At 41.8% G+C, this 14,646-nt stretch overlaps 1 protein-coding gene and 2 non-coding genes across 3 annotated transcripts in view; 2 read left to right on the top strand and 1 right to left on the bottom strand.

Annotated features, from left to right (window-relative positions):
* AK5 (adenylate kinase 5) overlaps positions 1-14,646 on the top strand; it is a 291,825-nt gene that overhangs the window by 148,237 nt on the left and 128,942 nt on the right. The gene's annotated exons all lie outside the window — the stretch shown is intronic.
* Positions 4,073-4,210, bottom strand: LOC114811692. The gene has a single exon (XR_003759388.1). It is a non-coding gene; the product is annotated as a small nucleolar RNA SNORA7 (small nucleolar RNA).
* LOC114811720 lies at positions 6,878-7,015 on the top strand. Its single transcript, XR_003759416.1, has one exon. It is a non-coding gene; the product is annotated as a small nucleolar RNA SNORA7 (small nucleolar RNA).

Genomic DNA, 14,646 nt, shown 5'->3' with positions numbered 1-14,646 from the left:
TTTAGTATTGGCTCTGCCATATACCAGTTATGTGATCTTGGGCAAATTATTTAATTTCTCTTTACCTCAGTTCCCTCATCTGCAAAATGGGGATTTAATACCTGTTCTCCTGCCTGCTTACACTATGAACCTCATGTGCGTGGCTCAGTAGAAGGAGCCCGGGCTTGGGAGTCAGGGTCATGGGTTCGAATCCTGGCTCTACCACTTGTCAGCTGTGTGACTGTGGGCAAGTCACTTAACTTCTCTGTGCGTTAGTTACCTCATCTGTAAAATGGGGATTAACTGTGAGCCTCACATGGGACAACCTGATTACCTTGTATTTACCCCAGTGCTCAGAACAGTGCTCTGCACATAGTAAGCACTTAACAAATACCAACATTATTATTATTATTATATCTACCCCTGCACTCAGTACAGGGTTTATACTACTGTACTGTATAGTAAACACAATATCACAATTATTAAATTCTGAGCCCTTTATTTTTTCATCTGTGGCAAGGTGCAATTCCACATCCTTGCAACACAGAAGATCACTACTGTGCAGCACAATTCTTTATTCTGACTAGTCTCACTATTTCCTAGAGAATTGAACATTACAAGCTGCGAGTTGAGATGCTAGGTTAATGTGTTAATTTATTAAAAGGCAGGAAAAAGAAAAGGCTAAAACATATCTATGCACTTCATAAGTGACTTGTTACAAAATTAAATACCATGGTTTTACAGCATTTAAGCACATGTAACATTCATCAAAATGAGCCTGCCCACCACATATAACATGGCCATTTTAAATTGACTTGCTAATACAGCAGTGTTTGCTACAGGATTTTGGTAAATAACACACCTCACATATGGGAAAGTATAGTCATTTGGAATGAAATGTGGGGGTAGTAATTTTTAAAAGCTTGCCAGCTAGATAAAGCATGACATTTAGGAGAATCACTACCTACTACTGAAAATGATGACATAATGTATTCTTAAAAAACATTTTGCAAAACCTGGAGTTTTCCTTTGTTGGTCAGAAGGAAATCAAACTTAGTTTATGTCCTTTTGACGTTGGAGAATATATATTAAACTGGTAGATTTGCCACAGGAGAAAACAAATGCAGAAGTCTGAAAAGATCTTGAAGATTTTGGAGCGATTAAAGGATTGTGGGAAAAACTTCTGCGAAAAGGCTAAAGGAACTAGAATTACTCAGCCTGGAGGCGAGAAATCTGAGGGGCAATTTAACAGCAGCTTTCAAGAACAAAAAATTTCTTAAGCATTGAGAGGGAGAGTAGTCAAAGTGGAAAGAACACGGGCTAGGAGCCAGGACACCTGGGTTCTAATCCCGGCTCCCCTTTTTACCCTCTATGTGATCTTGGACCAGTCTCTTAACTCTCTGTGGCTCAGTTCCCTCATCTGTAAAATGGTATTACTTGTTGTTTTCCTTCCATCTGAGACTGTGAGCCCCAGGTGGGATGGACTGGGTTTAATCTGATTACTTTGCACCTGCCCCAGTTCATTTAGCAAGTGCTTGCCACACAGTAAGTTAGTTTAATATACAATTAATAAATCATATTTATTGAGCATTTACTGTGTGCACAGCACTTCACTAAGTGCTTGGCAGAATACAACAGAAATGGCAAGCAAGTTCTCTGCCCACAAGGAGCTTACAGCCTAGAGGAGTATTATTATTACTATTATCATTAATATTATAATGAATGCCAGCAAGGATGGAGCAAGCCAATGGACTTTAGCCCCAGGATGGGAGATTTAAATTAAATGTAAGGAAGAAACTTCCTCACACTGAGGTTTTAGAGCTTTGGAACAGATTTCTGAGGGAAGTAATGGAATTTTTATTGGTAAGAATTTTAAAATAGGATAGGTCTTTCACTTGTCAAGAGTGGTCATGGGGTAGACAGCTCTGCATGAAAGCAGAGAGGGACCTCTAAATCTCTTTCAAGCCCACGATTCTGGAAAGATGAATTTATAATTAAGAATATTTTTCCACTCGCGTAGCTAGACTCCTATATCTCTGGCTGCTCATTCTCAGTCTCTGTTGTGGGCTTCTCCTCGGCCTCCCACCCTCTAACTGTGGGAGTCCCTCAGGGCTCAGTCCTGGATCCCCTTCTATTCTCCATCTATACCCACTCTCATGAAGAACTAATTCGCTCTCATGGCTTCAACTACAATCTCTATGGGGATGATTCTTAAATCTACATCTCCAGTCCTCCTCTGCAGACTCATGCTTCCTCCTGCCTTTAGGACTTGGATGTCTTGCCGACACCTCAAATTTAACATGTCCAAAACAGAACTCCTCATATTCCTACCTAAACCTGTTCTCCTCCTGATTTTCCCATCACTGTACACAGTACCACCGTCGTCCCTGTCTCAAAAGCCCATAAACGACATTATTCTCAAATCGTCTCTCTCATTCAATGCACATATTCAATCTGCCCTCAAATCATGTCTGTTCAACCTTCACAACATTGATAAAATCTGCTCTTTCCGCTCCATGCAGACTATCAGGTTAATCCAGTGCTCATCCTAGTCACCTTGATTACTCCATCAACCTTCTTGTTGATCTCCTTGCTTCCCATCTCTCCCTACTCCAATCCATACTTCACCCTGCTGCTGAGATCATTTTTCTATAAAACCATACAGTCCATGTTTCCCCACTTCTCAAAAACCTCTAGTGGTTGTCCATCCACCTCCCCGTCAAATTCCTTTCCATCATAGTCTATAATTCACTCAATTACTTTGCCCTTCTTACTTTCTGAATTCCTACTACAACACAGCTCATACATTTTGCTCCTTTAATGTCAACCTACTCACTGTATCTCGATCTTGTCTATCTCTCGGCTGACCCTTGCTCATATCCTTCTTCTAGCCTGGAATATCTTCCTCATCCATATGTCAGACGATCGCTCTCCCCACCTTCAAAGCCTTATTAAAAGCACATCTCCTGCAAAAAGCCTTCCCCGACCCAGGTCTTGTTTACTCTTCTCCCACTCCCTTCTGTGTTGTCCCCTTTATTCACCCCTCCCTCAACCTCACGGCACTTATCTTTTATTCATATTAATGTCTTAATGTAGTAATGTCAGTCTCACCCTCTAGATTGTAAGCTCATTGTGGGCAGGTAACGTCTGCCAAATCTGTTATGTTGTACTTCCCCAAGTGCTCAGTACAGTGCTCTGCACACAGTAGGCATCCAATAATGGTGATTGATTTATTGATATCCCATTAATTTGAATTAGACTGTAGAACAACTCTCTCAGTTTGAGTTAGACTGTAGAACAATTCTCTCAGTTGTAGTCGGAGCTTAATTCTAATAACATTTTATGTGTGAAATTTCTAAATTGCCTTCATAGCTATCATTAGTCATAATTACAGTTTTTGTCATGGGTTTATAAAACAGACCTTTGAAATCTTTGACCAAATAGATTTATGTTTCGTTGTGTGAAGATTATATTTTGCTTTGTACCAGCTTGTTTTAGATACTGTATTTGGAAAGATTCCCATTACTCAGAATTATTTAAATAGGGAATACATGTTATACTAGCTAGTGCAGAAATCCTAAAATCCAAATAAAGGAACTGAAGCTAGTTCAGTTAACCAAACATTTGAATAGTCAAAGAAACTTGAACATGGCTATCTTAATAATAATATAATTATAGTATTCATTAAATATTTACCATGTGTCAAGCATTGTTCTACATGTTAATCAGGTTAATCAGGTTGGCCACAGTCCCTGTTCCACATGGGGCTTATAGCTTATGCAAATTTTCAGTTTCCTTTGGTTAACCAGATTTCTTTCTTTTCTTTCAAACTGTGTTGGTCTGGGTAACTTTTTAAATTATACATTGTCTTGTCTTATGCCAACGAGTCATTTCTGACCCATAGCGACACCAGGGACACATCTCTCCCGGAATGCCCCGCTTTCCATCTGCAATTGTTCTGGTAGTGGATCCATAGAGTTTTCTTGGTATAAATATGGAAGTCGTTTACCATTGCCCCCTTCTGCGCAGTCAACTCGAGTCTCCACCCTCAACTCTCTCCCATGCCACTGCAGCCCAGTATGGGTGAATTTTGACTTGTAGCAGATTGCCTTCCACTCACTAGCCGCTGACCAGTCTAGGAGCGGAATAGATAGGCCTCTGCTCGATTCTCCCTCCCACAGCCAAGACTAGTAGAGTACTGGAAACTCTCCAGGTGTGACCCTGGGAGGGGAAAATTATACATTATCAATTATTTATTTATATAAATGCCTGTCTTCCCCTCTAGACTGTATGTTCATTGTGGTCAAGGTATGTGCCTGCCAACTCTGTTACACTGTACTCTCCCAAGTGCTCAGGGCAGTGTTCTGCACAAAGTAAGCACTCAATGAATACCATCAGTTGACTGATAACTTGTCTCAGTCTTCTATTTGTACTGGGGTGAGAGCAGGGAAAGTCATCTACTTTAGTGAATTGTACAGGGAAATAATGAAGCAAAACATTATGCACATTGATTAAACACCCAGCGAATAAAGGAAAATTATATTAAAATAAAAGCTGCATCAAGTATATGGTCAACAAAGAAGATAATCCAATGCAGACTAATAAGTTGTATGCTCCATTCTCATATCATGTGTTTCAGTGACAGGGAACATGTTCGCTAATTCTGTTGTTTTGTATACTCCCAAGCACTTAGTGAAGTGCTCTGCACAGAGTAAGTGCTCAATAACCATTGACTGATAATAATAATAATAATGTTGGTATTTGTTAAGCGCTTACTATGTGCCGAGCACTGTTCTAAGCGCTGGGGTAGACACAAGGGAATCAGGTTATCCCACGTGGGGCTCACAGTCTTAATCCTCATTTTACAGATGAGGTCACTGAGGCACAGAGAAGTTAAGTGATTTGCCCAAAGTCACACAGCTGACAGGTGGGAGAGCCGGGATTCGAACCCATGATCTCTAACTCCAAAGCCCGTGCTCTTTCTACTGAGCCACGCTGCTTCTCTATTGATTGACTGATTGATAGGACAAGTGCCTGGACCAGCTTAAGTGACTCCTCGTATTTAGCACTGTGATGTGTAAGTTTTGAAGTGCTTTATAGAGATTAAACAAGAGCTAAATATATGCTAGTGTGTAGTGTCATCCCTCTAGGCTATTAGCTTGTTGTGGGCAGGGAATGTGCCTGTTTATTGTTGTATTCTCCCAAGTGCTTAGTATAGTGCTCTGCACACACGAAGCACTCAGTAAATAATAACAGTAATAATGATGATAGTATTTGTTAAGCCCTTACCATGTGCCAAACTCTGTTCTAAGCGCTGGGGTAGATACAAGGTAATCAGGTTGTCCCAGGGTAGATTCAAGGTAGAAGGTTGTTTCACGTGGAGCTCACAGTCTTAATCCCCAATTTACGGATGAAGGAATTGAAGCACAGAAAAGTTAAGTGACTTGCCTAAAGTCACACAGCTGATAACTGATGGAGCTGGGATTAGAACCCACAACCTGTGACTCCCAAGCCTGGACTCTTTCCAGTAAACCACACTGCTTCTCTGATTGAGATTAAATACGACTGAGTGACTGACTAGTCCCATAGATATGATGTTATATAATAACTAGAGAAATGGAAGGCTGTATTCTAAATCCATACAGCGGAATATGCTACATGAAAGGCAAAATAGGAGCTCATTTCATTACATTTTCAGACGCCCGTTCTTACGTGATCTAAAAGTGGCTGGATCATCATATCACTTTTTAGTAACATTGTATTCATTTATAATTTCTAAGCTTTTTTAACTCTCTATGCAGAACACTAATTGCCTGGGGAGTTTGGACCAAACTTTCAATCTCTTATCACATCCACAGCAAAGAGCAAACCAAAAATTAAACTGAAGAAGAACTGAATAGCTCATTAAGAACACTTTCAATGTGTTAATGTCACTTTCATTTTCAGTATTTAAGAATAACCGCAATTACTCAGTCAGTCCAGTGGTCAATCCAGCCTAGTTTTTCGGTTCCAACAGTGATAACAAGATGCCTGGAAAAAGGATGCTGGTTGTACTCTTTGACATTCAAACATCCTTAATTTTTTCTGCCCAGTGCCTATATTTCCCACTAGTAACCATTACACTATACTCAGCATCTACTCCGTACAGAGCATTGTTCTAAGAGCTTGGGAGACTCCTGCAGAAATTGATAGATATTTTCCCAGCTTTCAAGCAACATACAACCTAGCAGGTGAGACAGAAACTTAAAATTTAGAATTGAGAGAGAAAAAGGACATATGCATGACTTTGTATTTAAGTAATGTGGCTAGCATGTCATCGAGTTAATAGTAATAACTGTGATATTTGTTAAGCACTTTTAATCCTGGCTCTGCCTCTCGTCTGCTGTGTGACCTGGGGCAAATCCCTTAACTGCTTGCTTGGTGCTGCAGTTTTCTCAACTGTAAAATGACGACTAAATCCTACTCCCTCTTATTTAGACTGTGAGCCCCATGTGGAACAAGGACTGTGCCCAGCTAGATTATTTTGTTTCTACTACAGTGCTTAGTACAGTGTTTGACATTTAGTAGGCTCTAACAAGTACCATTAAAAAATTAATCAGGAAAGGCCTCTTGGTGGAGATGTGATTTTAACATGGCTTTGAAAATGGGGAGTTGTCTAGTCTGTTGAATTTGAAGGGAGAGAAAGTCCTGACAGGCATACATTGATTTTTTTTTTTTCAGTCTTTCCCTAAAGGTCAGAATTTCTTTTACACTGAAATTTCTTCCCTATTTGCAGATTCAGCCCTGAGAGTATTACTGCTGCTGAATTAAATGTCTTTTTTGCAAATCATATTTGATTTGGTTTGGCTTCCTATATGCTATTTCTGAAATCAATTAATCTTATATATTGAGCACTTTGGTTCTCTCAGGATTGCACCTGGAGAGTTTCCAGTGCTCTTCCAGTCTCAACTACAGGAGGCAGAGTCAAGCAGAGGCATATCCATTCCATACCTAGCTTGGCCAGTGGCTAGCCAGTGGAAGGCAGTCTGCTACAAGGCAAAACTCATCTGTACTGGGAAGCAGCGGCATGGGAGGGAGTCGAGGGCAGAGACTCAAGTTTACTGAGTGGAAGGAGGCATTGGTAAACCACATCCATATTTTTATCAAGAAAACTCTATGAATACAACACTACCAGAATGATTGTAGGTGGAGGAGGGGCATTCTGGGAGAGATGTGTCTATGGCGTCACTATGGGTCTGAGATGTCTCGACAGCATAAGACAAGAAGATTGACCACTTACTAACTACAGATCACTGTATTAAGCATTTGGGAGAGTATAATACAACAGAATTAGTAGACACATTCCCTGCCCATAACAAGCTTACAGTCGAGAGATGGAGACAGACATTAATATGAAAAGGCATTTTATAAAATATAATTAAAAGATCTGTACATAAGTGCTGTGGAGTTGGGGGTAGGGTGAATATCAAATGTTCAAAGCCAAAAATCCAAGTGAATAGATGAAAAAGAAGGGAGAGCAAGCTGGGTAAAAGAGGGAAGACTTCTTGGAGGAGATGTGACTTTAATAATGCTTTGAAGGTGGAGAGGGTGTGGTTGGCATGTAGGGAGGGGGAGAGAGTTCCAGGCTAGGGGGAGGACGTGAGAAAGGGGTTGGCAGTAAAATGGAAGAGATTGGGCACTATACTGGCTTTACTACTGCATCAGCCTCTCCACTCTCCAGTCCATACTTGGCTCTGCTGCCCTTTCCAGAAGACTGCAGTCAGCTGGTTATAGGCAGAGAAAGTGTCTGCCAACTCTGTTACATTGTACTCTCCCAAGTGCTTAGTTCAGTGCTCTGCACAGTGCTTTGCACACAGTGCTCAATAAATATGATTGAATGAATGAATTCACATAGTAACCGCTCAATAAATACCATTGAATGATTGATTTGATTGCAGAAGTAAAAGTGTTTCTGTTAATTGTGGCTGTGATTTTTCAACTTTAGTGAAGAATTTATCTAATTTGGATTGAATAGGAACCTTTTCTCTTCTCAAATTTCCTTCTAACAGGTTCATTCTCTATGAACATCTCTGTGCCCCTCAGAACTCCTTTCCATTCAGAACTTTTTTTTTAATGGTGCCTCAGTTACTTCATCTGCAAAGTGGGGATTAAGACTGTGAGCCCCATGTGGGACACGGACTGTGTTCAACCTGGCTATCTTGTATCTACCCCACTGCTTAGTACAGTGTCTGTCACATAGTAAGCCCTTATCAAAAACCATAAAGAACAAAAGAAAAAGATCATCTCTCTCGTTCACCCCACACATCCTATCCATTACCAAGACCTGCCGGTTTCACCTCTACAATATCGCCAAGATCCGCCCTTTCCTCTCCACCCAAACGGCTACCTTACTGCTACGGGCTCTCGTTATATCCCGGCTAGACTACTGTGTCAGCCTTCTCTCTGACCTCCCTTCCTCCTCTCTCGCCCCGCTCCAGTCTATTCTTCACTCCGCTGCCCGGCTCATCTTCACGCAGAAACGATCTGGGCATGTCACTCCCCTTCTTAAACAACTCCAGTGGTTGCCTATCGACCTCCGCTCCAAACAAAAACTCCTCACTCTAGGCTTCAAGGCTCTCCATCACCTTGCCCCTTCCTACCTCTCCTCCCTTCTCTCTTTCTACCGCCCACCCCGCACGCTCCGCTCCTCTGCCGCCCACCTCCTCACCGTCCCTCGGTCTCGCCTATCCCGCCGTCGACCCCTGGGTCACGTCCTCCCGCGGTCCTGGAATGCCCTCCCTCCTCACCTCCGCCAAACTGATTCTCTTTCCCTCTTCAAAACCCTACTTAAAACTCACCTCCTCCAAGAGGCCTTCCCAGACTGAGCTCCTCTTCTCCCTCTACTCCCTCTGCCACCCCCCCTTTACCTCTCCGCAGCTAAACCCTCTTTTTCCCCCTTTCCCTCTGCTCCTCCACCTCTCCCTTCCCATCCCCACAGCACTGTACTCGTCCGCTCAACTGTATATATTTCCATTACCCTATTTATTTTGTTAATGAATTGTACATCGCCTTGATTCTATTTAGTTGCCATTGTTTTTACGAGATGTTCTTCCCCTTGACTCTATTTATTGCCATTGTTCTTGTCTGTCCATCTCCCCCGATTAGACTGTAAGCCCGTCAAACGGCAGGGACTGTCTCTATCTGTTGCCGACTTGTTCATCCCAAGTGCTTAGTACAGTGCTCTGCACATAGTAAGCGCTCAATAAATACTATTGAATGAATGAATGAATGAAATGCTTGGGGGAGTACAGTATAATAGAGTAGGTCGACATGGTCCTTGCCCATGATGAGCTTAAGGTTTAGAGGACAAGTTGCAGTCTCGAGGACAGCACCCACCATGCCAGGTTTCCCACTCCTCTGGTCCGTTGTCCAGGCTTTCCACTCCCCCAGCCCACAACAGGCCAACCTCACATGCCATCTGAAGCTGCCCTTGCTCCTGACTTATGGTTCCATCATTTTGACCTGTAATCGTTCCTCGATACTATCTCCCACTCAATAGAATTTTTTGAGAGAGTACTTCCTAGGACTAATTATTTCATATCTAGTAATTAGAGAGAGACGATTAGCAATCAGAATCCAGGCTTTCCCCGGGGACATTATTTGTGGTCTTGTCTTATGCGTCAAGCCGTTTCCGACCCACAGTGACACCACAGAAGTATCTCTCCCAGAATGCCCCACTCTCCATCTGCAGTGGTTCTGGTAGTGGATCCACAGAGTTTTCTTGGTACAAATCTTCTGCCCAGTAAACTCTAGTCTCCGCCCTCGAGTCTCTCCCATACTGCTAATGCCCAACATGGGTGAGTTTTGACTTGTAGCTGATTTCCTGTCCCCCACTAGCAACTGGCCAAGCTAAGGGTGGAATGGGTAAGCCTCTGCTTTACTCTCCCTCCCATAGCCGAGACTAGTAGAGTACTGGAAACTCTCCAGTTGTGACCCTGAGAGGGGCTTATATGTGGTAGGCAGATTGAATTTCCAAGTGTTCTTTCCCTCATCTGCTAGACACCTGGCCTATTAAGCAAAATGTCCAGGTTCACGCTGTCTCCTGGAGATGAAGAGAAGCTGGCAAAAGAAGAAAATGTTACTATAACTATGCAGAACTCTGTCCCCTAGAGGCATGCTCAAGGGTGAGAGGGATAAAAGAAGTCAAAGAGCACATTCCTGAATGACCATAACCTTCTTGAGAAACAGAATGGCCTAGTGGAAAGAGCCCGAGCCTGGTAGGCAGAAGAACCTGGGTTCTAATCTTGATTCTGCCACCTGTCTGCTGTGTGACCTCGGGCAAGTCACTTCTCTGGTCCTCAGTTACTTCACCTGATAACTGCAAAAGGAGGATTAAGACTGTGAGTCCCACATGGGACATGAAGTGTGTCCCATCTGATTAGGTTGTATCTAGCCCAGCATTTAGTACAGTGCCTGGCACATAAGCACTTGGCAAATACCATTTTTTAAAAAAGGCAGGGAATGTGTGCCTCATTTCTTTTGTATTCTCCCAAGTAATTATGGTACTTGTTAAGCACTTAGTATTTGCCAAGCGCTGTTCTAAGCATTGAGGTAAATATGAGTTAATCAGGTTGAATACAGTCCCTGTCCTACATGGTGCTCACAGTCTTCATCCCCATTTTGCAGCTGAGGGAACTGAGGCACGGAGAAGTGAAGTGACTCTCCCAAGGTCACACAGCAGCGACTAAGCTGGGATAATAGTGATGGTATTTGTTAAGCCCTTACTATGTGCCAAGCACTGTTCTAAAGAACCCTAGACCTTCTGACCTTCTGACCTTCTGAAAAACATTCCAAATATCATTCCTGTATTTTTAAAATGTGTCAATGAAGTTGTTAAAAGTGGATTTCAAATGACTGAGCTGAAAAACCAGTGCAAAATCCTCCCCAGATTTCCATAAGTGCAACCCTCATTTTCTATTTGTTTACTTCTGATTTTTAAATTCATCATCCTCTAGTTCTAAGTCTAAGATTCTACCTGATTCTATGGGAGGCTAATAAGAAAGTCTGTACTGTGTTGCTCAGTCAGTAAGAGTATTTGACAGGGCTCTGTCACTCAAAACCTAAGATTCTCTCCCTTTTAGATCAACATTCCTCTAAACATTCAGTTTCTAAAATCATATTCCTTTAAGATGAAGAGCTAAAGTTTTAGAAAAATCATTCCTTAGCTTATAACCCAAAGGCCTGGGCTAGTGTTCTGAAGACAACAGCTCTTCATGGATGTCCTGCTGTTTGGAAATGATTACTATTATTATTGCTTCTAAGTTTAGTCAGAGAAAAACAAAGTCATAGCAAAGTGGTTGGCAATTAGAGTGAAGTCTTCTTGAATCAAGCAAAGAAAACATTTGAAAAAGGAGGGTCCTCACATCCTGTGATCATAGGTTGGAAAAAGGAAAAATTAGTGTATAGGGAAAGTTTTATCTCTATGAAGGAAAGAAGAGTTGAGAGGAAGGGGAAGAGGAGAAGAAAGAAAAGAGCAGGAAGAATTACAATTATTAATAATAGTTTAAAAAGTGGTATTTGTTAAGCACTTACTATGTGCCAGGCACTGTACTAAGCTCTGGGGTGGATACAGGCAAATCAGCTTGGGCACAGTCCCAGTCCCACATGGGGCTCACAGTCTTAATCCCCATTTTACAGATGAGGTAACTGAGGCACAGAGGAAGTAAAGTGGCTTGCCCAAGGTCACACAGCAGACAAGTGGCAGTGCTGGGATTAGAACCCTGGTCTTTCTGACTTCTAGGCCAAGAAAAAGAGGAGAAAGAGGGGAAGGACAAGAGGGAGAGGAGAAAGGAGACGGGGAAAGGGAGGGTGAGAAGGAGGAGAGTAGGAGAAAGAATAAGAAAATAACAACAAGAGAAAGAACAAGAAGCCAAGTGAACTAACTTCTGATAACTATTCAGTGAGAGGCGCTCAAACTAAATTGAAAACAGTATCAACTTTGTAAATTCCTAACAAGAAGGCGGAAAGGAAAACAAATTATAGTGCAGTTTAGAAGAATCGATCTGAACAAAATTAATTGTAGCTTCTCCTCTTTTTCCCCAGTCTCTTTAGGATGTTTCAGGGAAACAGTAATATTTAGAGTGACAGAAATTGCTGCCGCTCTGAAGAGGTTTCTTGAGGTTGTAATGCAGTGAATAACCAAAGCCAAAGAAAATGCTCCACCTATTAAGCATGCAAACCGTCACTACAATGTTCTGCTCAGATGATGTTGATTTCTTCCCCCTACTCCTTCCCTAGTCTAGATAGGCTTTATATACTGCCCAATTATGAAAGCTGTTCCAACATTTGGTATTCAAATTAAAACATGTGTTTTTGGATGCACAGGGGAATTTGGTAAGCTTTCAGTTTTAAAAATCTAATTGGCCTCCCCATTTTTCCTGCAAAAAGAAACAAACAGATTAGACAGACAGGATTTTATCTGAGGGAATTCTCTCTCATTAGAATAACATTTAGTGTTGATGTCACGCTCCTTCATGCACACAAAATTTTACTTTAAGCACTTGATATCCCACCCACCCCCAGTTCCAGTACTTGTGTATATATCTGTAATTTATTTTACATATATTAATGTCTGTTTCCCCCTCCAGACAGTAAACTTTTTGTGGGCAGGGAATGTATACACCACTGCTGTTGTATTGCATGCCCCCAAGTGTTCAGCACAGTGCTTTGTACACCAGAAGAGCTCAGTAAATGCCACTGGTTGATTTATTACTTGTTAGATGCAGTTGCTGCCCTGAAAGAGCAGCATGGCCTAATGGAAAGAGCTCAGGCTTTGGAATCAGAGCCCATTGAAAAATGGGGCTTCAATACCAGCTCTGCATCCTACTTAGACTGTGAGCCTCACGTGGGACCTGATTATCTTGATTGCACCCCAGTGCTTAGTTCAGTGCTTGGCACATGTTAAGTGCTTACAGGTACCACAGTTACCATTATCGTTATTTTTCTAATTATTAGATGAAAAGATTGTTGAAATATTGGTAATCACTGGGGATTTCCTTTCAGTGTTTTCTTCTTGGTTTCCCAGTTTCCAGCCCCCTCTCTCTTTCCTCAACCTTTGTTTTAGCATTTGGTTTCCTTTCCTATTTCTTAATCATACTTCAGTCTTCTCCCTGTTTTGATTTTCCCTGTTGTGCTTCTTTCTCCCTTTAAAATCTAGGTTTGATTATAAATTCCCAGGCAAAGCAAATGCTACACTATCACTGTTTAGAAATCGGTTAAAAAAATAACTTCAATCTTAGCTTAAATGTTGAGTTTACATAACATTTCCCTCTCACGGTGATAATACTGATGGTGCCCATTGGTTGTTTGCTCTGTTTATGATGAGAAACAGTATTTCCTAGTGGATAGAGAACGGGCCTGGGAGTCAGAAGGATCTGAGTTCTAATGCCAACTCCGCCACTTTTCTGCTCTGTGACCTTGAGCACGTCACTTCACTTCTCTGCCTCTCAATTACCTCATCTGTAAAATGGAGATTAAGACTGTAAGCCCCATGTGAGACAGGGATTGTGTCCGGTCTGATTTGCTTGTAACCACCCCAGTGCTTAGTACAAGTGCCTAGCACATTATAAGTGCTTAACAAATACCATCATTATTATTATTAATGCCATCATCATTACTATTTGCCAAACACTGTGATAAATGCTGGGGAAGATACAAGATAATCAAATTAGCTACAGTCCCTGTCCCACAGAGCTTCACAGTCATAGGGAAAGGGCAAATAAGTATTTAATCCCTATTTTACCAATGAAGAACCTGAGGTTAAGGGAAGTTGTGACTTGTTCAAGATCATGCAAGTCAGTGGCATAACAAATTATGCCTGACTAATAAATTAATAATAATAATATTATTAGTCAGGAGGCATAAGTTCTAATTATTATTATTATTATGGTATTTAAGTGCTTACTATGTGCCAAGCACTGTTCTAAGTGCTGGGGTAGATACAAGATAGATTAGACACAGTACCTGCCCCACATAGGACTCACAGTTTTAATTTATTTTGCTGATGAGGGAACTGAGGCACAGAGAAGTTAAATGACTTTCCCAAGGTCATGCAGCAAACAAGTGGTAGAGCCAGGATTAGAACCCATGACCTTCTGACTCCCAGACCCAGGCTCCATCCACTAGACCATGCTGACCATGTTCTTTCCACTATGCTACATGCCTTTCGCAAGATAGCATATGTATGAGGCGTAAGTTCTCCTGACCTTAAGTTCATTGCAGGCAGGGAATGTGTCTGATTATTATTATATTGTACCCTCCCAGGTGCTTAGTAAAGTACTCTGCACACAGTAAGCACTCAATACAATTGACTTACTGACCGATGTATGATTAAAGAATGGTCCTATGCCTGTCCAGTATGATTGTGATGTGCACACAAGCGTTTGATATTTTTTGTTTTTCCATGCAGCCATAATTTAGAGCTCAGGTGGAGTTCTAAATCTGGGCTGTAGCACCATGACCCACGAGTTGCAACAGTCTTTGTCCAGGCTGGATGACTCTTTTTCAGGGTTCTTGCTGACCTTGTCCACCTTGCAAAATGCCATAGGTGGTCGCTCAGCTGGAAACCTGCAGCAACGATGGCACTTATCACCTGTGTGACTTTGGGCAAGTCACTCAACTTCCCGGTGC

The sequence above is a fragment of the Ornithorhynchus anatinus genome, chromosome 4 (genome assembly GCF_004115215.2).
Source record: "Ornithorhynchus anatinus isolate Pmale09 chromosome 4, mOrnAna1.pri.v4, whole genome shotgun sequence".
NCBI lineage: Eukaryota > Metazoa > Chordata > Mammalia > Monotremata > Ornithorhynchidae > Ornithorhynchus > Ornithorhynchus anatinus.
This window is presented reverse-complemented; position numbering and strand designations above follow the sequence as displayed.